Here is a 23,679-nt window from a genome sequence, read left to right on the forward strand (position 1 = left end):
TGGAATTCAACATGAATATCGTATTTGTACATGTATTTCTGTCCTGTCACTAGGCAGAACAGGGAAATGCTTTGTTTACAAAAGCATCTCCCCGTTATACCTCTTCGTGACACGATCGTGGGCACCCGGCGGACATTGAGTCCACGGGACCCGCGGTCACGGAGAATGTGGCGCGCCCGCAGCGCCACTTCTTAAAAGGAGACGTACCTGTACGCCCTTTTGCCCACCAGTGCCATTCTGCCGACATATATCGGCGTGCGCTGGTCGGGAAGCGGTTAAAATGACAATCAAAGGTTAATGTCCCACATCTGTAGCTTTTGAAATTGCAATTAGGCCTCAGGCACACTGGATGTTATAAAAACGCCAGTAGCGTTAGCTGTAGAGTTTTGCAGCATTTTTGAAGCCACATTTTTCAGTTTTTTTTTTTAGCAAAACTATAATACCACAAAGCTTATGGCTCAAAAATGCTGACAAATGCTGAATGGCCAAGTTTTTCAGTGTTTTTATCAGTTAGAGAGGTTTTTCAGCTGAAAAACTCCTCTTAAAACCCATTAGTGTTCAGCCAGAACACCCCCTGCCAAAAAACGCCAACAGCAGCCTATGTGTGCATGGACACAAAGAATTAACATGCTGGGGAGTTTACTGCCTGCAGCCAAAAACAGCAGCTGTAAAAATGCCCAGTGTACATGAGGCCTTAGTGTCAGTGTATAAAAGGTCAATGAGTTTGTCAGCTTTCATGTGAATGCACTGAGCAGGCTGGATACTGAGCCATGGAGAGCAGAAAAGAAGTGTCAAAAGACCAGCGTAACACAGTAATGGAACTTTATAAAGATGGAAAAGGATATGAAAAGATATCTGAAGCCTTAAAATTTGCCAGCAAGTACTGTTCAATTACTTATTAAAGGGGTTGTAAAGGTAAAAATTTTTTCACCTTAATGCATTCTATGCATTAAGGTGAAAAAACTTTTGACAGTACCGCCGCCCCCAGGCCCCCCGTTTTACTTACCTGACGCCTCGAATCTTCGCTCCTCGTCAGCTTCATTGCAGCTCAGCCTGGTCGCTGATTGGCTGCAGTGGATGGATTGAAAGCAGCGCAGCCATTGGCTCGCGCTGCTGTCAATCACATCCGATGACGCGGCGCGCCGGGGGGCGGGGCCGAGTGATACAGCGAGCGGCTATAGCCGCCGGCTGTATCACGGGAGCGCGCCCGCAAGCACTCACCACCGTGCGAGGGAGCTCGCATGAAGGTGGTAAATGCTTGCGGGGAGGAGCTGAAACAGCCGCCGAGGGACCCCAGAAGACCAGGTTCGGGGCCACTCTGTGCAGAACGAGCTGCACAGTGAAGGTAAGTATAACATGTTTGTTATTTTAAAAAAAAAAAAATAACTTTACAACTCCTTTAAGAAGTGGAAAATTCAGGGGGTCTCTTGCCAAGCCAAGGTCAGGGCGACAAAGAAAGATTGCAGCCACAACTGCCAGAGGAATTGTTTGGGATACAAAAAAAAAAACCCACAGGAAACCTCAGGAGAACTACAGGCTGCTCTGGAAAAAGACAGTAGTGTTGTTTTTAAGCAGCACAATACAACAAATATTTGAACAAAATTTATCTGCATAGTTGAGTTGCCAGAAAGAAGCCTTTCCTGCACCAATGCCACAAAAAAGGCCAGTGAGGCATGTCAAGGTGTTGTCAGAAATATTGTAACTGGATTTTTTTTGTGGCATTGGTGCAGTAAAGGCTTCTGACGGCTAGACCATGCAAGATCATTGGCCTCATTGGTGTCTGTCTCTTCTACTCGATGGGTTCCTTCTGCCGGCTGGAAGTGAGAAATGAAGGTCTACCTGCACCTTGTTTTTTGAATTATTGGTCGATTAATATGTATGGTTAGTGTACCTGTAAAGTTCAATGTACTTGAATGCTTTGGATGTCATGCTCCCATAAGACTTCTTGCCTGTACAATTATTATAGATATGATTTACCCAGAAAAACCCTGAAGAAGAGCAATCAAAATGCGTTGTATAAATGATACCTATGACGACTTGTTTTCAAGATTTGGGATATATGGGACGGGTATTGTATGGAATGAAACAACAGTTTCTATGTATAGTAATATATAGTGTTTATAGTAATAAAAAGATCAGATTTTATGAAAATTATTGTAATATACTGTAAAGTCCTATGAGTATTCAATTGCCTTTTGTGCTTAGTGAGGGATGTCAGCATAGACCAGTGTGACCTCTACCATCTTGTTGCTTTCCTTTATTAGTAATTTAGAGTTGACAAATACCTAAATTATTTTAAAAGGGCAGGTATACTGTGTTGTGTTTGAGGGTATGCACGTGTATACAGTGCCGGATTAACGTAGGGCTATTGGAGCTGCAGCACCAGGCCCCTACCTCAGAACCACCCTGCACAGCACACAAGGCGGACACAGAGGGACAGCTGCAGATGCACAGATGTGGTATGGGCTTCAGAGAGGGCTTGTTGGCTGAAAAAAAGCCTGGTGCTTGGCAGATGGGGGGGGGGGGGGGGGGGTTGTTTGTGCACACGTGTGAGAGGCAGTGGGGGAGCAGGAGTCAAAGCTGAAGCAGCTGCATGGAGAGGTGGAAAGTTTAGCTGTTGTGGGAAAGGGGCTAAGAGGTGGCTGCAGAGATCTGTGAGACAAGGGTGCAGAGGTGAGCTTTGGATGTGGAGGCAGAAGAGTCCTCCGTGCATAGTAAACCCCTGAACCCAGCACTCTGTGTATTATGCAGTCCCATGCCCAGCGCTCTGTGTTTTATGTAGTCCTGTGCCCAGCGCTCTGTGCATTATGTAGTCCTGTGCCCAGCGCTCTGTGCATTATGTAGTCCTGTGCCCAGCGCTCTGTGCATTATGTTTTCCTCTGACCAGCGCTTTGTGCATTATGTAGTCCTGTGCCCTGCGCTCTGTGTATTATGTATTCCTCTGACCAGCGCTCTGTGCATTATGTATTCCTGTGACCAGCGCTCTGTGTATTATGCAGTCCCGCGCCCAGCGTTCTGCGTATTATGCAGTCCTGTGACCAGCGCTCTGTGTATTATGTATTCCTGTGACCAGAATTCTGCGCATTATGAACTCCTGGTTTTAGTTAATAAGGCCCCTTTAAGACCCTCCCACTGTGCAATTTGGCTACACCTACCCTATGGACATGGTGTGCTCCTTCGTAGAAAGGGGGGGGGGGGGGGGGGGGATTTCTGAACCTATTCTCTGAGAAGAAAAGCCCTGGGCCCAGCCACCCAAAAAGAACAGGCCATGCACGGTAAGCAATGGGCAGACGGGGAGAGATCTCGCCTGCCCTGACCGTCCCTGAATTCTGCATGCACCGCCTGGCCGCTGCTAGATGTCGGGATCAATAACGGGCGCTGGGTGGGCAGTCCTAACGAAAGCCTGGTATTCTGCTTCCATAGTGTTGTAGTAGCCCTGCGTGGCTGCACCCTTCCACATCAGGGTGCATGCCAACACACGACCCTTAAGGTCGACCCTCAAGTCATTTTAATACAAAAAGTGCTGTTCTGTTTTATTATATTAACAATGCTGCTGTATGAAGAAGTCACTTCATAAAAATGACCGCAGGTTTTCAATCTTTTAACAAATGTTAGCATCTTACGAATGTGTTAAAAGAAACAAAACAAAAAAAAAAAAAAAAAAAATCACACAAAAAAAAAAATATGGGAGCCATTGTTCACCTTTTGAAAATGCTAGGCTTCAGTTCTTTCAGTAACTGGTCTAAAACAAATATGCAGTAAAAATTAAAGATCCATTTACACTAGCGCGACTCCAAAGCTGCAAAATTTTTAGTGCGACTTTCATCCTACTTTACACTCTCTAGACCCAAGTTGCACCAAAGTAGTGCAGGCCCCTTTTTCAAAATCGCACCTATCTGACCGGGTGCCATTGAACAGAATGCGCTGCAACTTGTCATGTTCAAAGTCACATGACAAGTTGTGTGAATGCAGCCCAAGACAAATCCTGCTCTGTTCTCTTGCTGTGGGTAAGTGACAAACGTATCAAAGCCTCTGAACATCCTGAGGGCCATGCAACACGCATTTTCAGCAGGGGAAGCCAGACACTACCATTCACCCCCTAAACCTGGATTTCTATTCTATTCTTCTAAATGGCCCAAGTTCTGATCTTATAAAAAGACTGCTGTGTTCCTTGGTTTCAACAATAAATTGCTGAGTTATGCACACTGGGATGATGTCACAAAATAGCTTTTTCTCAAATAACAAACATGTTATACTTACGTGCCCTTTGCAATGATATTGCTCAGAGCGGCCCTAAAACTGCTCTTTTGGGGACCCCTGCCAATGCTCTAGGCACCTCCTCTTCTTCCACCTTCCTATGGCTTCCTGCAGGCTTGCTTCCGAGTTGAGTTGTGTGTGTCTATAGATGCACACACAGTGCAGATCAGCACGACTCCCCGCTCGCTCCTCATAGGATTTGATTGACAGTAGCAGGCGCCAATGGCTCCTGCTTCTCTCACTAAACCCTGTGAGAAGAGGTAAAGAGAGAAGCACTGATGCGCTCGGCCACAGCGCGGGATTGAGATAGGGCTCAGGTCAGTATTTATGGAGGTGAGAGGGTGCTACAAATACTGGGACATTTTTTACCTTAATGCAGAGAATGCATTAAAGGTAAAAAATGTCCTGCGTTAGGAACCACTTTAAAGCATTAACAAACATTCCCTACACTAAACCTTGTTAAAATTCCAACCCCAGCACTTGCAGTTTACAATTTTCAATACTGCTGGTTCCTGCTCTCTCAGTTCTGCTTCGCCGAACTTCTAGTCAGTAGACAGTGCAGTCTTTGTCAAGTCTGTTAGTTTGGAGAAGTTGGGGGAAGGAAGGATGGCAGAAGAGTGCCTTGCCATCCTAGGCCACAGGGCAGATGTTTCATTTGATGCACACAGTGTAGGGAGACAAAACTCTAGTTCCTATATGCAAGGGTGGCACCATAAGATGCTACAAGAGAAAGGAGCCACCCTGAAATAGGTAACCTAGGGCAGTAAGCATCGCATCAGCTTAAACTGGCAGTACTCTGCGCCCCAAGCCTACCCTTTTTTGAAGCCTATTAGAGCCTCTGGCTCTAATCACATGCTTAAAAAAAAACAAAAAAAAAAAAACCAACCCCACTGGAATCCATGTGTCCATCACCCCGCATGTAGATTAGGGGGCCGGACGCATGGATGGGGGGGCGGCACCCATGCGCCCTGCATTACAGGCCGCCACTAATTGGATGCCTGCTATCTTCAGGCCCTCAGATGGCACTGCATTAAAAACAGGCATGATTCAGGAATACTTCCGAAAATCACTGTTGTGACATCCACAAATGCAAAGTAAAGCTCTATTATGCAAAGAAGAAACCAAACCATATCTCAAAATGATCCAGAATCATGGCCATCTTCTCTGGGCCAAAACTTATTTAAAAAGATCTGTTGCAAAGTGTAAAACTGTTCTGTGTTTGGACAAATCACATTTTTTACATTCTTTTTTTAGCAACCATGGGTGCCACGGTCTCTGGACTAAAGAGGAGAGGAACCTTCCTGCTTGTGATCAGCAATCAGTCCAAAAGCCTGCATCTTTGATGGCATGGGATACATTAGTGTGTATAGAATGGGCAGCTTGCACATCTGGAAAGGCACCACCAATGTCGAAAGATATATCCAGGTTTTAGAGCAACATATGCTCAGGCGAGATTGGGACAACATTCCTCTCCCAAAACTGCAGCAAGTGGTCTTGTTAGTTCCCAAACATTTACAGAGTGTTGTTAAAAGAAGAGGGGATGCTACACCATAGTAAACATGACCACATTTTTTGGAACTGGGGTTGTACTTTGTAGATTTTTGTTGCCCTGTCTCAACTTTGGGACGTGTTGCCATCAATTTCAAAACTACTTTTTTTTCCTTAAAAGTGTACATTGGTAAACATTGGTGGTGTTAGCGAAGAGTATTGATATTTTTAAAAGGACTCTTGGACGTGCAACTTAGTGAACACAACATACAGGGATATGGGAAATGGTTATCGACGCTGACACACATACATATGCACAGGTTGAACTGGATGGACTATTGTCTTTATTCATTCTTACCTACTATGAAACTATGATATGTTTTCTATTATTAACCACTTAAAGACCAGGCCTCTTTTTCAGACTCAGTGTTTACAAGTTAAAAACACGTTTTTTTTGCTAGAAAATTACTTAGAGCCCCCAAACATTATATATTTTTTTTCTAACACCCTAGAGAATAAAATGGCGGTCATTGCAATACTTTTTGTCACACCGTATTTGCGCAGTGGTCTTACAAGCACACTTTTTTTTGGAAAAAATTAACTTTTTTGAATAAAAAAAAAAAAAAAAAAAACACAACAGTAAAGTTAGCCCAATTTTTTTCATATTGTGAAAGATAACGTTATTCCGAGTAAATTGATACTCAACATGTCACGCTTCAAAATTGCGCCTGCTCGTGGAATGGCATCAAACTTTTACCCTTAAAAATCTCCATAGGCGACAGGTTGCATGTTTTGAGTTACAGAGGAGGTCTAGGGCTAGAATTATTGCTCTCGTGCCAAAACGATCGCGGCGATATCTCACATGTGTGGTTTGACCACCGTTTTCATATGCGGGTGCTACTCACGTATGCGTTTGCTTCTGCGCGCGAGCTCGTCGGGACGGGGTGCTTTAAAAAAAAAAAAAAAAAAAAAGCCTACAATGACTACCTACTGGCAGCGCTGACGTCACCAGCTCAGCGGTCAGGGCACCACGTGACGACCTCTAGGTTCTTTCCCCGAACAAGTCCTCTAAAAATAAAATACATTTTTCTCCCTTCGCCTTTCAGGACAGCACCTTGGAGAGAGCGCAGCTCCACTTCTTAGACAGGAAACACTCCGTGACAACGCCCCTTTAAAAAGCAGCTGCTTCCACCATGCCGTCAGTTGTAACCGAGTATTCCTCCGACATGCTGGAAAATATAATCAGACAATTACCAGGTCCTATAATTATACTTTACATATGATAACCAAGGGAGGGAAGTAGGCTGCTGTCCTGAAAGGCTCGTAGAAATACCGTCACCGGTAAGTCTAACTAAGGTTTTCTCCCTTCGCCTTTCAGGACAGCACCTTGGAGAGGATAACCGAGAAACTTACTTCAGGGTGGGACTACTCAAAGAAAAAAGCAGTACAGCACATAAATTAAACTAAAGCAGCAGCAGCTTTCAGTAACCAACAGACAGGCAATGATCACATGTAAAAGATAAGGAAGGAATCTAGTGCTCTCTGAATGATAATCAAATCAATTTAATAAAAAAGCGAAAGAACTCACAATAAAATGCACTGTACCCCAGTGCGGAGGATAAAAGCATGGAAGGAATGGATGTCCCATGGAGGATGGACGAGCGGAGCGCGGGTGACGTCACGATCAGGGCACGTTCTCCTTGCCGTACGCGTTACGTCCCTCAAAGTGGGCGGGACTTCCTCAGCGGCGACGGCTGAGCGCGATGACACCCATTTAAATACTAGTCCGCTCCTCCCAAACAACCAATGAACTGAGTTGTATACTAATCACCATGGTGACCATAAACGAGACTTCAAACCAGGAAGTGACTGTCTCCATAGGATAGCCATATAAGTGATGAATAGTGAGGCTATTAATAAATGGCGTTAGAAATACCAAACGTCATGTCTCTAAAACTATAGAAAATATATAGAATAATGAGACCACTGTAAGGATAAATAAAAAATAATAAAAAAATATGAAAAAATCAAACAAAGCAATGGCGGCAAAATCCCCACGTATCCGCTCATCCTCCTGGGTCATCCAATACCATATTATAAATACATGTAAAATTAACATATTAGAAAAAAGTAAAAAATAAAAAAATAAAAAAGGGCACTAACGATCAGAAATAAAACAGTTAACGTCAAACTCGACGTTCAGGCCTCTTGGTACAAGAACCTTGGTCTCGTGAATCCAATGGGATTCTCTACGACTGAGTTGGCGCAGGAAATTGCCCCCCCTCCAATGTTTATTAACTCTCTCTACACCCCAGAAGCTCAAACCCCTGGGGTTCTGATTGTGTACCAACTTAAAGTGCTTAGAAACATTGTGTGTTTTTATACCTTTTTTAATGTTGTTGACATGTTCCCCAAGACGAACATGCAAGGGGCGAGATGTTCTGCCAATGTATTGTAAGCCACACTCACACTGTAACATATAGACAACCCCAATAGTGGTGCACGTGATGAGTTGATCTATCTTATATTCTTTACCTGTGGAGGTGGCTTTGAAACTTTTACGTTTTTTGTTACGTTTTTTGTTATTGCACTTGGAATGTCTGCAGGCTGTGCACCGTCCACAGGCATAGAATCCTGAGAGAAAGGAAAATAATCTGCTTTCAGATTGTATGGGGGGATCCACCACACCTGGGGCTAGGCGGTCTCGTAAAGATGGAGCTTTTTTGTAGATGAACGAGGGACGGGGTGGCAACAGGGGACCCAGCACTCGATCCTGTCTAAGAATTGACCAATTCTTCAAAACAAGTTTCTCAAATTGTTTGTGCTGGATGTTATAGTTCAATACCATTTTGAAATTGGAAACCTCTGAACCAATATTTTTAACCTTATCGGAGATCAGGGAAGTTCTATCCATAGCCAAAACTTTCTCAACCTCACTATTCAGTGTGTGTGTATCATATCCTTTTTCTGCAAACCTGGATGAAAGTAAGGCAGATTGGGAAATTAAATCACTATCTCGCGTGCAATTACGTCTGAGTCTAACATATTGTCCCCTGGGTATGTTACAAAGCCAAGATTTATGATGGCAACTTCCCAGGGGAATGTATGAGTTACGGTCTGTTGGTTTAAGGAAATTGCATAATCTAAACCCCTCGTTCTCTTTCCAAATCTCAAGGTCAAGAAATACTATTTTTTCTTTACTAAGATTCCAGGACAGTTGAATATTTTTAGTATTGCTGTCAAGTTTCTGGATAAAGGAGTCCAACCCAAGCTGATCTCCATCCCAAATCATGATAAGGTCGTCTATGTACCGTTTATAGCACACCAGCTCCGGGGGGCGATGCTTGAACACTACGTCTTCCTGCCAGTGGGCCATGAAGAGACTGGCCACACTGGGAGCAAAACGAGCGCCCATCGCAACGCCCCTTTTTTGAAGGAAAAATTGGTGATTGAACCAAAAATAATTCTTGGCCAAACAAAAGGCAAGGCTCTTTAACAGAAACTGTTTATGTTTATCAGGGAGGTCAGAGAACACAGATAGGGCCCATTGGACAGAGGATAGAGCATCCTCATGACTAATTATAGTATAAAGGGACCCTACGTCAGCTGTAATTAGTATACTGGAGGGGGAACAACTAACAGATTCGATAATTTGGAGAATATGTTTTGTATCCTTAAGGAAGGCTTCCGTCTTGAAAACTAGAGGCTGAAGAAAATGGTCAATATATTGACCTAACCTGGAAGATATGGAGTCAATACCATTTACTATGGGCCTCCCAGGGGGATTGTGAATATCCTTATGGATTTTTGGGAGGCAGTAAATGATAGGGGTTCTACAAAAGAGGGGATCCAAATAGGAAGCCTCCTTTTTATTGAGAACATTCTCCTTTTTTCCTTCCTCTATTAACCAATGGAGCTCATCCTTATAAGTTAACATAGGGTCCTTGTACAGAATCTGATAGGTATCACGGTCATCCAATAGCCTATTTAGTTCTTCCAAATATTTGCACTTATCCAAAATCACCAAACCCCCCCCTTTATCCGCAGGGCGGATGATGATATCATTCCTTGTTTCTAAGGATTTAATACCTTGCCTAATGGGTAATGGGTCAAGAGCCTTTCTAACTCTCATTTTATCCAGATCATTAAATAACATTCTTGAATACTTCAAGATACTTGTTATCGGCATTGAGAGGATTGAAAGTCGACTTGTTACGCAACGTCGACTTGTTTACGGAGAACGTGCCCTGATCGTGACGTCACCCGCGCTCCGCTCGTCCATCCTCTATGGGACATCCATTCCTTCCATGCTTTTATCCTCCGCACTGGGGTACAGTGCATTTTATTGTGAGTTCTTTTGCTTTTTTATTAAATTGATTTGATTATCATTCAGAGAGCACTAGATTCCTTCCTTATCTTTTACATGTGATCATTGCCTGTCTGTTGGTTACTGAAAGCTGCTGCTGCTTTACGGTGCACTCATCTCCTCCTGATTAATTCCCTGGTGAGGGAACTGCTGTGTTTGACCTGACTGATTAACTCAGGGGTCCATCCATTGAGATGAGCGGCTAGTATCACTGAAGGTGGAGGTCTACGTTTGTCACCACAGTCACCCTGCAACATTTTACCTTATGTCACTATTATCACTGGAAGAATCACTGGATTTTGCCTGCATTGTGTTTATACTGGACTTTTATTTTTTGTCTATATATTTAGTTTAATTTATGCGCTGTACTGCTTTTTTCTTTGATGCACTTTTTGGGATTTGATAAATTTTACCCTCAGTATCACAGCTGCTTAATTAGGGATTTTGGTTTGCGCTGGTTGATTTTGTTTTTCAGGGTGGGACTACTGCTTGCAAAACCTTCCTACCAAATGATTGGTCCGAGGCTGATAGTAGATCCAAGCGGTAGTGCCTTATGAAGGTCGAAAAACTGGGCCATGTGGCAGCCTTGCAGATTTGCTCAGGAGATGCCCCGGCCCTTTCTGCCCATGATGCCGCCACTGCTCGAGTAGAATGAGGTAATACCCCTTCCGGAGGTTCCAGACCCAAAGATTTGTATGGCTCTTTAATGGCTTGCTTTAACCATCTTCCGAGGGTGCTCTTGGAAGCTTTGCCTCCTTTGTGAGTACCTTCCATTAAAACAAAGAGTGAAGATGACTTTCTGATTTCCTTTGTTCTTTCCAGACACCTCCTGACATCAAGAGTATGGAAAGGTTCTTTTCCTGCCCCCGAAGGTAAAGGACAAAAAGTAGGGAGAATGATTTCCTGTGTATGGTGAAAAACTGAAGCCACCTTTGGTAGAAATGCTGGATTCGTCCTTAAGACTACCCTATCCTGTAGACATCTCATAAAGGGCTCTTTAATTGAAAGGGCTTGTAACTCACTAATTCTACGTGCGGAAGTTACTGCTACCAGTAAAATAGTCTTTAACGTCAAGAAAGTTAATGATGCTTCTTCTATGGGTTCAAACGGTGCCTTAGTTAGTCCCTGAAGAACTAAAGATAAATCCCATTTGGGAAAACTAACAACAGGTGTCAGAGACTATACTCACCGAGGCCGAGATGCCGAGAGCGGCTCGCCCTTACGACCACGCGCACCCGACCCCTGGAGGTGATACAGGGAGTTGGGGGCACGCGGAGGCACGGGCTTCCGGTGGTGGCTGGATTTCTGAAGGAAGTCCGTGTGGCCGCTGGGTACTGGAGAGGCTGCAAAACAAGTGGTTAAATGGACCAGGGTATCAGCTCGGGCAAGTCCGTTATTCAGGCAAGGACCAGGGGTCTCAGACAGGCAGAGAGAGAGTAAACGTGGAACAAGCAGGGATCCGGGGTATCAGGCAGGCAAGAATAGTCCGTTATAAACAAGCAGAGGTCTGGGGTATCAGGCAGGCAAAAGAGTAGTCCGTTTATACAAGCAGAGGTCCGGGGTATCAAGCAGGCAAAAGAGTAGTCCGTTTATACAAGCAGTGGTCTGGGGTATCAGGCAGGCAAAGGGTAGTCCGTATACAAGCAGAGGTCCAGGTATCAGGCAAGCAAGGAGTAGTCCGTTAATACAGGCAGGGGTCAGTATTGGTAACACTCTGGAAACAGGAAAATGACAGGCACAGGGAACAGGGTACAGCTGACGACAAACCAGCAACCCGACTGGGTGCTGGAGCCGTCAGAAGTAGCCCTGCGGCGAGCGCGTCACCGTGACGCGCCGCCGTGCACCCGCACGGTCACGGCGCGCACACGGGGACCGCCGTGCACCCGCGCGCGCCGCACCATTGGGCCGCGAACGGGTGTACGGCGCAGCGTGAGTCCTCCGCGCATGCGCCGTGGAGCCCGGCGGACGGAGGCGGCTTGTGCCTCCTGACAACAGGTCTAGGCTTTACTTTTGCCATTGCCCTAAAAAATCTGATTATTAAAAAGGTTCCCCTGACAGGGTTCTTTCCAAAAAAACTGATAAAGCTGCTACCTGCGTCTTGAGCGTACTTGCTGCTAACCCCTTCTCCAATCCCTCTTGAAGAAATTCCAAAACTGAAAACGTGGTACGAAAATCAAAGTTTTTACTGGAACACCAAGAATTATAGATCTTCCAGACTTTAAAGTAAATGTCTCCCGTCACTTTTTTTCTACTTGCAAGAAGGGTAAAAATAAGCTTCTCTGATAAACCCTTCTGTCTTAAGATTTGTTCTTCAGAAACCAAGCTGTTAGTTTGAGATAATCTGGATCTGGATGGAGAATTTGACCCTGACTCAACAGATCTGCCCTGATTGGTAATCTCCAAGCAGGTTTCACTGAGAGGTTCATCAAGGTTGAAAACCAGGGTCTTTTTGGCCAATAAGGAGCTATTAATATTAGCTCCGTGGACTCCAATCTGAATTTTGATAACACCTTTGGTATCAGATGAAACGGGGGAAAAGCGTAGGACAGATGGAAGTCCCACTTGTGCGCTAACGCATCTACTACGAGAGCTTGATCCTGTCTCTGAAGAGAGAAGAAGACTGGTATTTTTGCATTTTCCTGTTTTGCAAAGAGGTCCACTTGGGGATAACCCCAACTCCTGGAAATTGTTTCGAATAATTCCTGATTGAGAGACCACTCTGCTTCCCTTATTTCTTTCCTGCTGAGGAGATCTGCTAAGGTGTTTTCCGTCCCCTTCAGATGGACTGCTGATAGAGAGACCACATTGTTCTCTGCCCATCTTAGGATCTGATGAGCTAGACCCATTAGGGTTTTGCTTTTTGTGCCCCCTTGCTTTGTTAAATATAATACTGCCGTCATATTGTCTGACAATATTTGGACATGTTGATTCACTAGAAATTCCTGGAGGGAGAGGAGGCTTAGGTGAACAGCCTTTAACTCTCTCCAATTTGAAGATCTTCTCGCTTCTGGTTTGGTCCAAACTCCCTGAATCGTTTTTTCTTCCAGATGAGCTCCCCATCTCCATGTGCTGGCATCTGTAGTCAGCCTTCTGGTTACCGGAAAGACCCAAGGAAGCCCTTTTGAAATGTTTCCTTGGTTCCTCCACCACCAGAGCGATCTTTTTGCTCTTGCCCCCATGTTGAATTTCTTCTCCAGAGGTTCCTGGTATAACCAATTCATCAGAATATCTGATTGCAGAGGACGGGCATGCAACCTGGCCCACTGTACCGAAGGAATTGCCGCTGTCAACAGTCCCAGAGCGGACATGGCTTGTCTTACAGAGATCTCTGCATTGGATTGAAGTGTTTTCAGGGTCAACTGCATCTTCTCTATTTTCTCTTGGGGTAGAAAAATTCTCTGTTCTATCGAGTCTATTTCGTACCCCAGAAAACTTACGCTTTGAGATGGAATTAAGTTTGACTTCTGAAGATTGAGAAGCCATCCCAAACTTCTTAGATGTGTTTGAACTGTCTGTAGGTTGATCTCTACTTGACCCTTTGAGTCTGCAAACAGTAGCAGGTCGTCCAAATAGGGTACTATTGTAATCCCCTTCAACCTCAGGGGCTCCAAAGATTCCACCATCACTTTTGTGAATACCCTGGGAGAGGAGGAAAGGCAGAGCCCGAAACTGCAGGTGCCAAATCTCCGCCCCCCCCCCAGATTGACTGCGAGACGCAGGAACCTTTGTGATGGGGGCGCTATTGGTATATGGAGATAGGCATCTCTCAAATCGATGGAAGCCATATGACATTTGGGAGTTAGCAAGTTCCTCACTGCGAAAATCGTATCCATCCTGAATTTTTTGTATTTTATGGATCGATTTAGAACCTTCAAATTGAGAATCAGGCGGAACTTTCCTGATGGCTTTTTGACCAGAAAAATGTGGGAGTAAAACCCCTTCCCCTCTTGATCTTTCGGAACCTGGGAAATGGCCTTCTGTTGCATCAGTTCCTGTAACAGAGACTTCATGGCCAGAGCCTTTTCCTGATCCTTTGGCAGGTTTGTGATGTAAAACCGATTTGGGGGGCTTTGTGAGAATTCCAATTGATAACCCTTTTTGACTAACCCCAGAACAAAAGGACTCTTTGTTGTTTTTTCCCAAATTGGTAAGAAGTCTTGTAGTCTCCCCCCTACTAGATGGTCATTGTTTTTTAGGGGTTTGTTCTGGGGTTCTAAAGAGTACCCCACCTCTACCTCTTCCTCTCTGAGAAGACCAGGGTCTCTTCTGTGTGTGGTCCTTTTCCTTATCGGCTTGTCGAAAAGGACTAAAATTTTTCCTCTGCTGTACCGTTTTCTTCTTCTGTGGGAAAGCGTTCTTCTTATCTGCCGTCCTGTCAAGGACAGTCTCCAGTTCTGGCCCAAACATCAGGTCTCCTGAAAAGGGAATTCCGCACAGTTTTACTTTAGAAGCTGAATCCCCTGACCAGGTCTTTAGCCAGAGTGCTCTTCTTGCTGAGTTAACAAGCGCAGAGGACCTGGCTGACATCCTGATAGATTCTACAGAGGCATCTGCCATTTATTTTACTGCCTTAAGCAGGGTAGGAAAGGACTCCAATAAGTCTTTTCTGGAGGTACCTGCAACTACATGATTTTTAAGTTGATCTAACCAACACTCCAGATTCCTAGCCACAACTGTAGCCGCCATTGCTGGCTTAAGATTAGCTAGAGATGAGTCCCAGGCTTTCTTCAGTAGTCCATCTGCCCTCTTATCCATAGCATCTTTGAGAATACCTATGTCCTCAAAAGCTAAATCAGTTTTCATAGATACTTGAGAAAAAGCAGCGTCTATCTTTGGTTTTTTATTCCACAACAGTTCCTCATTCTCCTCAAAAGGAAACCTCCTTTTGAGGGCTTTTGAAAAAAAAACTGTCCTTTCTCTGGATCCTTCCATTCCTTTTTAATAGTGTCTGTTAACACTTTATACACAGGGAACACCCTGTGTTTAATTTCCTCCAGCCCCAGGTACATCTTGTCATGCACGGACAGCTGAGCTTTTTCTTCCTGGATCTCCAGGGTAGTATAAATTGCTTTGAGTAATTCATCCACCTCCTCAAGTGAAAGCTTATATCTAGATGATCTTGACTCTTCTTCCACCTCCTCCTCCTCAGAATCAATGGTTGAGGGTGGAATGCTTTCCCTTTCCTCTTCTGACTCACTTTACACCTGTCTGGAAGTGGACTGAGGGAAACTGGAGTGAGAACTCTGTTCTTGGCTGGAACTCTGGCTGTGTTTCACAAGGGAACGCACTGTCCCTAGGGCCTCTGCTAATTCCTTCCTCACAGAAGATAAGAGTTCTTTGCACTCTTGTGAGGATTCTTCTTTTACTAAATCCACAATGCAGGATTTGCACAGTGGTTTGGGCCAAGAGTCCCTTAACCACTTGCCGACCGCCTCACGCATATATACGTGAACAGAGCGGCACGGGCATGCAAAATCACGTACCTGGTACGTGATTGCCTTCCCGCGGGCGGGGGGTCCAATCGGACCCCCCCCCCCCCCGGTGCCAGCGGCGGTCGGCTTTTGTCTGGGAGCATTCCGTGATGAGGGGGAGGCCATCCGATCGTGGCCCCCCCCTCGCGATCGCTCCCAGCCAATGAGAAACATCCTCTGCCTCTGTATAGTACACACAGGCAGAGGATGTGATGTCATCTCTCCTCGGCTTGGCAGTTTCCGTTCCAGCGCTGAGGAGAGAAGACATGTGAGTGCACAAAACATACACACACACTCAGTAGAACATGCCAGGCATACTTTACACCCCCGATCCCCCCCGATCGCCCCCCCGATCCCCCCCAAGCACCCCTCCCTCCCCTGTCAAACTGACACCAAGCAGTGTTTTTTTTTTTTTTTTTCCTGATTACTGCATGGTGTCAGTTTGTGACAGTTAGAAGTGTTAGGTCAGTGAGTGTTAGCCCCCTGTAGGTCTAGGATACCCCCCTAACCCCCCCTAATAAAGTTTTAACCCCTTGATCACCCCCCGTCACCAGTGTCGCTAAGCGATCATTTTTCTGATCGCTGTATTAGTGTCGCTGGTGACGCTAGTTAGGGACGTAAATATTTAGGTTCGCCGTCAGCTTTTATAGCGACAGGGACCCCCATATACTATCTAATAAAGCTTTTAACCCCTTGATTGCCCCCTAGTTAACCCTTTCACCACTGATCACCGTATAACTGTTACGGTTGACGCTGGTTAGTTCGTTTATTTTTTATAGTGTCAGGGCACCCGCCGTTTATTACCGAATAAAGGTTTAGCCCCCTGATCGCCCGCCGGTGATATGCGTCGCCCCAGGCAGCGTCAGATTAGCGCCAGTACTGCTAACACCCATGCACGCAGCATACGCCTCCCTTAGTGGTATAGTATCTGTACGGATCAATATCTGATCCGATCAGATCTATACTAGCGTCCCCAGCAGTTTAGGGTTCCCAAAAACGCAGTGTTAGCGGGATCAGCCCAGATACCTGCTAGCACATGCGTTTTGCCCCTCCGCCCGGCCCATCCCAGCCCACCCAAGGGCAGTATTGATCGATCACTGTCACTTACAAAACACTAAACGCATAACTGCAGCGTTCGCAGAGTCAGGCCTGATCCCTGCGATCGCTAACAGTTTTTTTGGTAGCGTTTTGCTGAACTGGCAAGCACCAGGCAGCGTCAGGTTAGCGCCAGTACCACTAACACCCACGCACGCAGCATACGCCTCCCTTAGTGGTATAGTATCTGAACGGATCAATATCTGATCCGATCAGATCTATACTGGCGTCCCCAGCAGTTTAGGGTTCCCAAAAACGCAGTGTTAGCGGGATCAGCCCAGACACCTGCTAGCACCTGCGTTTTGCCCCTCCGCCTGGCCCGGCCCAGCCCACCCAAGTGCAGTATCGATCGATCACTGTCACTTACAAAACACTAAACGCATAACTGCAGCGTTCGCAGAGTCAGGCCTGATCCCTGCGATTGCTAACAGTTTTTTTGGTAGCGTTTTGGTGAACTGGCAAGCACCAGTGGCCTAGTACACCCCGGTCGTAGTCAAACCAGCACTGCAGTAACACTTGGTGACGTGGCGAGTCCCATAAGTGCAGTTCAAGCTGGTGAGGTGGCAAGCACAAGTAGTGTCCCGCTGCCACCAAGAAGAAGACAAACACAGGCCCGTCGTGCCCATAGTGCCCTTCCTGCTGCATTCGCCAATCCTAATAATTGGGAACCCACCACTTCTGTAGCGCCCGTACTTCCCCCATTCACATCCCCAACCAAATGCAGTCAGCTGCATGAGAGGCATTTTCTTTATGTCCTCCCGAGTACCCCTACCCAATGAACCCCCCCAAAAAAGATGTTGTGTCTGCAGCAAGCGTGGATATAGGCGTGACACCCGCTATTATTGTCCCTCCTGTCCTGACAATCCTATTCTTTGCATTGGTGAATGTTTTGAACGCTACCATACACTAGTTGAGTATTAGCGTAGGGTACAGTACAACACTGCACAGACTAGGACACACTTTCACAGGGTCTCCCAAGATGCCATCGCATTTTGAGAGACCCGAACCTGGAACCGGTTACAGTTATAAAAGTTAGTTACAAAAAAAAGTGTAAAAAAAAAAAAAAAAACCACAAACAAAAATATAAAATAAAAGAAAATAGTTGTCATTTTATTGTTCTCTCTCTCTCTATTCTCTCTATTGTTCTGCTCTTTTTTTCTGTATTCTATTCTGCAATGTTTTATTGTTATTATGTTTTATCATGTTTGCTTTTCAGGTATGCATTTTTTTATACTTTACCGTTTACTGTGCTTTATTGTTAACCATTTTTTGGTCTTCAGGTACACCATTCACGACTTTGAGTGGTTATACCAGAATGATGCCTGCAGGTTTAGGTATCATCTTGGTATCATTCTTTTCAGCCAGCGGTCGGCTTTCATGTAAAAGCAATCCTAGCGGCTAATTAGCCTCTAGACTGCTTTTACAAGCAGTGGGAGGGAATGCCCCCCCCCCCACCGTCTTCCGTGTTTTTCTCTGGCTCTCCTGTCTCAACAGGGAACCTGAGAATGCAGCCGGTGATTCAGCCAGCTGACCATAGAGCTGATCAGAGACCAGAGTGGCTCCAAACATCTCTATGGCCTAAGAAACCGGAAGCTATGAGCATTTTATGACTTAGATTTCGCCGGATGTAAACAGTGCCATTGGGAAATTGGGAAAGCATTTTATCACACCGATCTTGGTGTGGTCAGATGCTTTGAGGGCAGAGGAGAAATCTAGGGTCTAATAGACCCCAATTTTTTCAAAAAAGAGTACCTGTCACTACCTATTGCTATCATAGGGGATATTTACATTCCCTGAGATAACAATAAAAATGATTTAAAAAAATATATGAAAGGAACAGTTTAAAAATAAGATAAAAAAGCAAAAAAATAATAAAGAAAAAAAAAAAAAAAAAAAAAAAAAAAAAAAAGCACCTCTGTCCCCCCTGCTCTCGCGCTAAGGCGAACGCAAGCGTCGGTCTGGCGTCAAATGTAAACAGCAATTGCACCATGCATGTGAGGTATCACCGCGAAGGTCAGATCGAGGGCAGTAATTTTAGCAGTAGACCTCCTCTGTAAATCTAAAGTGGTAACCTGTAAAGGCTTTTAAAGTCTTTTAAACATGTATTAATTTGTCGCTACTGCACGTTTGTGCGCAATTTTAAAGCATGTCATGTTTGGTATCCATGTACTCGGCCTAAGATCATCTTTTTTATTTCATCAAATATTTGGGCAATATAGTGTGTTTTAGTGCATTAAAATTTAAAAAAGTGTGTTTTTCCCCAAAAAATGCGTTTGAAAAATCGCTGCGCAAATACTGTTTGAAAAAAAAAATGAAACACCCACCATTTAAATCTGTAGGGCATTTGCTTTAAAAAATATATATAATGTTTGGGGGTTCAAAGTAATTTTCTTGCAAAAAAAAATAATTTTTTCATGTAATCAAAAAGTGTCAGAAAGGGCTTTGTCTTCAAGTGGTTAGCAGAGTGGGTGATGTGTGACATAAGCTTCTAAATGTTGTGCATAAAATGCCAGGACAGTTCAAAACCCCCCCAAATGACCCCATTTTGGAAAGTAGACACCCCAAGCTATTTGCTGAGAGGCATGTCGAGTCCATGGAATATTTTATATTGTGACACAAGTTGCGGGAAAGAGACAATTTCTTTTTTTTTTTTTTTTTTTTGCACAAAGTTGTCACTAAATGATATATTGCTCAAACATGCCATGGGAATATGTGAAATTACACCCCAAAATACATTCTGTTGCTTCTGCTGAGTACGGGGATACCACGTGTGAGACATTTTGGGAGCTTAGCCGCGCACGGGACCCCGAAAACCAAGCACCGCCTTCAGGCTTTCTAAGGGGATAAATTTTTGATTTCACTCTTCACTGCCTATCACAGTTTCGGAGGTCATGGAATGCCCAGGTGGCAAAAAAAAACCCCAAATGACCCCATTTTGGAAAGCAGACACCCCAAGCTATTTGCTGAGAGGTATAGTGGGTATTTTGCAGACCTCACTTTTTGTCACAAAGTTTTGAAAATTGAAAAAAAAAAAAAAACACATTTTTTTCTTGTCTTTCTTCATTTTCAAAAACAAATGAGAGCTGCAAAATACTCACCATGCCTCTCAGCAAATAGCTTGGGGTGTCTACTTTCCAAAATGGGGTCATTTGGGGGGGGGGGTTGTGCCACCTGGGCATTCCATGGCCTCCGAAACTGTGATAGGCAGTGAAGAGTGAAATCAAAAATTTACACCCTTAGAAATCCTGAAGGCGGTGATTGGTTTTCGGGGCCCCGTACGCGGCTAGGCTCCTAAAAAGTCCCACACATGTGGTATCCCCATACTCAGGAGAAGCAGCTAAATGTATTTTGGGGTGCAATTCCACATATGCCCATGGCCTGTGTGAGCAATATATCATTTAGTGACAACTTTGTGCAAAAAAAAAATTTGTCTCTTTCCCGCAACTTGTGTCAAAATATAAAATATTCCATGGACTCAACATGCCTCAAAGCAAATAGCTTGGGGTGTCTACTTTCCAAAATGGGGTCATTTGGGGGGTTTTATGCCATCTGGGCATTTTATGGCCTTAAAAACTGTGATAGGTAGTGAGGAGTGAAATCAAAAATTTACGCCCTTAGAAATCCTGAAGGCAGTGATTGGTTTTCGGGGGCCCCGTACGCGGCTAGGCTCCCAAAAAGTCCCACACATGTGATATCCCCATATGCAGGAGAAGCAGCTAAATGTATTTTGGGGTGCAATTCCACATAGGCCCATGGCCTGTGTGAGCAATATATCATTTAGTGACAACTTTTTGTAATTTTTTTTTTTTTGTCATTATTCAATCACTTGGGACAAAAAAAATGAATATTCAATGGGCTCAACATGCCTCTCAGCAATTTCCTTGGGGTGTCTACTTTCCTTGTCAAAAGAAGTTTATTGAGTATACACTATTATAAAGATACATAAAGTAAGTTTACAAGGATCTATAAAGTAAGCTCATTGTTTTACAGTAGGGTTTATATAGGTAAATATCATGAAATTTCAAATATTAAACATTGGGTTCACGTAAACCTAAATTAAAGATATATATAAATTTCCTTAGTTACTTTTGTAGGTATTTAAATGATTTATACCTACTATACATATTGTTTACAAGTAGAGTGTATATAGGTCAAATAAATTCTGATAATGAGCTTTAATCGTAAGGTGGAGAAAAGGAAAGAGAAAGAAGAAAAAGGGTTGAAAGGTAGAGGTATGGTCCACAAGGTTGTCCCGCTCGTCAGTTTATTATTCTTTTTAGTTCTCTTTGAAGCCTTAGAATGGGTGTCTCTGTAAGTCATTTAATCTGTTACCATGGCAACAGGACAGAGTCATTGAAGTTTGACAGGAACTGTTGTTTTATCCAAGTATGCCAAAGTTTTTCAAATTTTGGAATTTGATTTTGATCGATGGCTACCATCTTAGCATGGGACATTGTATTATTCATTCTGTGAATTGTTTCTGCTAGTACCAATGTAGGAGATTTCCATGCCTTGGCCACTGTTTGTTTTGCAGCCGTTATTAGTTGGATCATAAGTTTGAATTGAGAGAGTGTTAACCATTCCGGTTTTAGATTAAGCAAAGTTAAATATGGATCTGGTTGTATTATTTTTTTAAATATTTTAGATGCAATCACGAAGACTTCCTTCCAGAAGGTTTGGATTACTGGGCACGTCCACCATATGTGTAAATATGTGCCTATTTCTGGGCATCCTCGAAAACAAAGAGTTGAGGTATTAGGTGAATATTTTGCCACTCTAGCGGGTACAAGGTACCAGCGAGTTAGGACTTTATAATTTGTCTCCAGTGCTAAGATGTTGGGTGAAGATGACTTAGATGTGAGCCATATGTTAGAGGGGTGTCTACTTTCCAAAATGGGGTCACTTGTGGGGGTTTTGTACTGCCCTGCCATTTTAGCACCTCAAGAAACGACATAGGCAGTCATAAATTAAAGGCTGTGTAAATTCCAGAAAATGTACCCTAGTTTGTAGGCGCTATAACTTTTGCGCAAACCAATAAATATACACTTATTGACATTTTTTTTACCAAAGACATGTGGCCGAATACATTTTGGCCTAAATGTATGACTAAAATTGAGTTTATTGGATTTTTTTTTAGAACAAAAAGTAGAAAATATCATTTTTTTTCAAAGTTTTCGGTCTTTTTCCGTGTATAGCGCAAAAAATAAAACCGGCAGAGGTGATCAAATACCATCAAAAGAAAGCTCTATTTGTGGGAAGAAAAGGACGCAAATTTCATTTGGGTACTGCATTGCATGGCCACGCAATTAGCAGTTAAAGCGAATCAGTGCCAAATTGCAAAAAGTGCTCCGGTCAGGAAGGGGGTAAATCCTTCCAGGGCTGAAGTGGTTAAAGGATTTTTGCATGAGGGGCACTTTCTCCCTGTTCTCTCCGATTTGGCAGTAGCTTTCTGAAACAGAGAAACAAGAAAAAGCCAGGTCCTTAGAACTAAGGCTTCAGAGAAAATAGTACCTACAGCCAACACCCTAAGTGCCCAGAGTCTCACTCCTTTGCTGAACTGCTAATGGAAAAATTTTACCCCATAGCAGACAGCAGCAGGCTTTGAACCATATAAAGATAAAAACACCCAGTGATATAAAAGGAAAGAGGTGCCACCGCACCTCTCCTACCTGGGCCTGGCCAAAAACCTGGGCGCCTGCATCCGCCATTGCTGCTGACGATTCCGCTGTCTCCATAGTGAAATCCGCAGCTGCTGCACTGTGTACTAGGCTCCATGTGCCAAACAAAAGGAAGTCCCGGCCAGAGGACCCGCCCCTTCTTCCTGTGTTCCAGCAGCAGGAACCAATCGCTGCTACGCCCCGCCGGAAGTCTCCTCCCACCGGAACTGGCGTCATCCGCTGTCCGGGACTCTGCGCCGCCATGCAGAGGCCTGGCATGGACGCTCTTACTGAGCACAACTGCGGCCCCCCCGAACACCCCGGGTGGAAAAACTTCCGGTAGACCATTACTCCTGTGAGCCGGAGAAGGAAGGGACACCGGAGCACCCCCCTCACGTGCGGGAAGTTGCTGGGCAGGTCTGAGTACCCAAACGTGGAGGTCCTGCCAAAACCCTCTCCTTGGAGAGAGCACAGCCCCTCTGGTTCCCCAAGCAGTGCTTCCACCATGGCGGAGGAAACACTAAAACTGACGGCATGGTGGAAGCAGCTGCTTTTTAAAGGGCGTTGTCACGCAGTGTTTCCTGTCTAAGAGGTGGAGCTGCGCTCTCTCCAAGGTGCTGTCCTGAAAGGCTAAGGGAGAAAAATGTATTTTATTTTTAGAGGACTTGTTCGGGGAAAGAACCTAGAGGTCGTCACGTGGTGCCCTGACCGCTGAGCTGGTGAGGTCAGCGCTGCCAGTAGTCATTGTAGCAATAGTGAGTGTTGCATGGAGATTGCATGTGCAGGCAGCCATCAAATTTGCTGACTACTTACACAAGAGGATCCCTGGAGTGATTGGACCTTAGGAAATAGTCCATGGCCTATTAACCCCCGGGTTCTGGCGAGTTGCAACCCCTTGCGGAGGTGTGTGGACCACGAGGTGATCTAACGTGTGGTGTACGGTGAATTCATCCTATTGGTTACACACACCCTATCTATCCAGGCAGAGACTTTCATCTTGTCACACTTGTCTTTGCACAAAATCTTTGTGTTTTTTATTTGTATTTACAGCAGAGACATTCATACCTGTCAGTTTATTCTACTTGACTGACATAAGCGCCGCTTTTTGATGTGTTATTAGGTTTTGTTTACAGTCACAATTTTCACATCATTTCTTATATGTATTTCATTCATGTTAAGTGGCTGCTGAGAGAGATCTCCAATTGATTCTATTTATTAACTGGTATTTTATTAGTCTTCAATCCCTATTGTTTTATATACCTTATATGACATAGCGCTGAGATAGGAGAATATTAGGTCAAGGTTTTTTTCCTTTTATTAAAATTTTATTTTCTTATTTATTTTA

At 44.4% G+C, this 23,679-nt stretch overlaps 1 protein-coding gene across 5 annotated transcripts in view; it reads right to left on the reverse strand.

Moving 5' to 3' along the window:
• ATRIP (ATR interacting protein) overlaps positions 1 to 23,679 on the reverse strand; it is a 275,160-nt gene that overhangs the window by 194,975 nt on the left and 56,506 nt on the right. The window lies entirely within an intron of this gene.

Source organism: Aquarana catesbeiana, linkage group LG07, assembly GCF_042186555.1.
Source record: "Aquarana catesbeiana isolate 2022-GZ linkage group LG07, ASM4218655v1, whole genome shotgun sequence".
In the NCBI taxonomy this organism is placed as follows: Eukaryota; Metazoa; Chordata; class Amphibia; order Anura; family Ranidae; genus Aquarana; species Aquarana catesbeiana.